The 2,904-nt window shown below is 43.7% G+C and overlaps 1 pseudogene; it reads right to left on the reverse strand.

Moving 5' to 3' along the window:
• Positions 1-940: 940 nt before the first annotated feature.
• LOC143274512 (large ribosomal subunit protein mL42-like) lies at positions 941-1,337 on the reverse strand (annotated as a pseudogene).
• Positions 1,338-2,904: the final 1,567 nt, after the last annotated feature.

A 2,904-nucleotide genomic window follows, 5' to 3' on the forward strand; every position in this document is an offset into this window, starting at 1 on the left:
ATTGGTAGAGGGCAGGGGATCGGGAAAGACTTGAAGGAAGGGAAAATGTTTTATACATTAAAAAAATCATAGTGTTTGTGTGTGGTGTGGTGGTGGTGGTGGTGGTGGTGGTGGTGGTGGTGGTGGTGGTGTGGTGTCCATGCCCGTGGAAGCCAGGAAAAGTTATTAACATCTCCTGGACCTCGAGTTACAGGAGATTGTGAGTAACATGCGATGGGTGCTGATAATCAAACTCTGGTCCTATGCAGGAAGAGTAAGCTCATTTTTAATCATTGAGCCCCTACATTGTTTCATGTTTATATGGAAGCATTGTTGATATAAACAAGAGTCATGGGCAGGATGCTAAGGAGGCCTTCAAGGCGTTCTCACTCTTATAAAACTCTTGGTCTAAATCTACCCTTGCAGGTGGGATGAGTTGCCTGTGAAGACATAGGATGTTACTCTGAAATTGACAATGTGTTGGTGTGGAGAGGTTTCCACGATTGAGGCCAAGCTAATCAAGAATGTGATAAGCTAGCAGTTGTCCCTGTACTTTCACACATGGAAGCAGACAAATGTTCCCACTGTGAAACTCCCGCAGGGTCCCACAGGGTCCCACAGGGTGGTACTACAGGTAGTTTTCATAATCTGAGAGATGACACCTGCTAACAACCAGAATAAGCATAGGGCTCCCAATTCTCAAGGAAGCCAGTTCTATAATAACCAATGATGAGCTTGGGAAGCTTGTCTCTCTCTACTGTGGTCAATATCTTCTTCTCAGCTGAGATGATCTTGAGCCTTGAACCCATGCAACCCACATTGGAAATGGTGAGGTCATAAACATGTATATTTTTCTATGAATAGATATATTTATTATTTCCCTGCATACCATCTTAATTAATATACCAGGTTGCATTTTCTCAGCTGGCAAAAGAGATACAAAACAACATTTTCTTGATGCTCATAGAATTAAGAGCAGTGATCTGACTCTTGTAGGATTCAATTTCTTTATATACTTATGATACTGTCCATGTGGGGGCCAGTGATACTTTATAGTGAAGAACACCTTGCTAAGTTGTTCTATCATGGAGCCTCGATCAAATTGTTTGCTTTTTTTCTTCTAATTTGGTTTTAGTTCTATATCATGCCAAGGTTCAAGTTGAGGGGTAGGTTTCATATGTTTATATGGAATGTCCATAGAAGGGCAGTGACACACTATTGTCCTTTGATAGATGTCAAAGCGAGCCCTACTTTGTAATTGTCATCTGAAGGGAAGAATATGTAGATCTATGACAAGCACTAGATAAAGCTCCCTTTGGGACTGGAAATAGACACTTCTTGGCAGTCCTGCTTGACATCACCCTTTTACTGCTGCCACCATTGTATATCAAGATCCTTATCAAGGGACAGGGAAAAGGACACTGTGAGGATAAACAGACTCTACAATCTGCTTCTAGGCTCATGGATTTTCATTTCTGGAGCTGCAAGTTCAACACGGTGCAGCTAGATGCCCACTAGCACATTGGTGGTGTGCTACAGATAGAGAGCAACTGCATGCAGGCTCTTCCGTGCCACAGAGCCTAGGGACACCTGCAGCCTCACCCTTAGGAACTGTCATCTTGCTTCAGGTGTATATTTTTGAAGAAACAGTGAAAACTATTTCACACACACACACACACACACACACACACACACACACACAAAACAAAGGCCTTAATACTCAAGGGTAGGGTGAAGCTCTGAGTGTCTGGCCAGATGCTGCTGTGGTGACTCATTCTGGTCATGATTCCTGACCTGTAGTAGAATATTATTTTAAGGTGTGTTACTTCTGTTTATCTTGTATTTGCTTAACTCTGTGAAGCTGTGTTATTGTGCCTGTCTAACATATCTGATGGTTTAATAAAGATCTGAATGGCCAATAGTGAGGCAGGAGAAAGGATAGGTGGGGCTGGCTGGCAGAGAGAATAAATAGAAGGAGAAGTCTGGGAGGAGGATGGAAGGAGTAGCAGCCAGAGAAGGAGGAGGACTCCACAGGCCACACACCCAGCTACACAGCAAGTCACAGAGTAAGAGTAAGATTTATGGAAGTAAGAGAATGGGAAAAGCCCAGGAGCAAAAGGCAGATGGGATACTTTAAAGTTAAAGAAAGCTGGCTATAAACTAATCTGCAATAAGGCCAGGCATTGATAAACAAGAATAAACAACCATGGGTGATTTATTTGGGAGTTGGGTTATGGGGCCCCCAAAGAGAAAAAGAGCCAAAAACCAAACAACTACACTGTCCTGTTGCCTTTTTCTTTTTTCTTCTTCTTCTTCCTTTTTTTCCCCACAGGGCAGTGTTGGAGCTTTGTTGATGAGTGGAGAATGGACAAAGAACACAGCAACAGATGGGTATGGAGCAGGTGTGGAGTTAGGGCACTGCTGAGCAGTCCAGTGCTCCTAAATGACTGTTTACTTCATTGTCCAGGTTTGTGGTTCACCTCCTTTAGGACTCAGAATTTTCTACCTTGGCCGCAGCAACCTCCCAAGGACAAGTTTTGAGTATGCTCTGGGTTAGGGTTCCAGAGTATCTTCCAAATATGTTATATTCCTGTATGAAATGTCTTTATGAAGCCCAGTGTCATGCACAATGATGACTATATTCCACTTAAAAAGTAGTCTGTGCACCAGTAACTGTAACTGGAAGTCAATCAAGGAGAAGCCCCCTGAGAGGACAGCAGCTGGTTCCATCAAGCCTGCTTCACTGTCATGAGAACACAGGGACAGAAGGCAAGGCTCCACCTTCACTCAGCTACAGGATCATGATGACGGCATGATGATGGCATCTCCTGCAGGGTGAGCTCTCTCCCAAGACTTAGGTTATGAGAAGACCTCGTGGGATGAAGATAGACAGTTGGGTGGTCTGAGGATGTGTGGGCTGATTGA

This window comes from Peromyscus maniculatus, chromosome 8 (assembly GCF_049852395.1).
Source record: "Peromyscus maniculatus bairdii isolate BWxNUB_F1_BW_parent chromosome 8, HU_Pman_BW_mat_3.1, whole genome shotgun sequence".
Classification (NCBI taxonomy): Eukaryota; Metazoa; Chordata; class Mammalia; order Rodentia; family Cricetidae; genus Peromyscus; species Peromyscus maniculatus.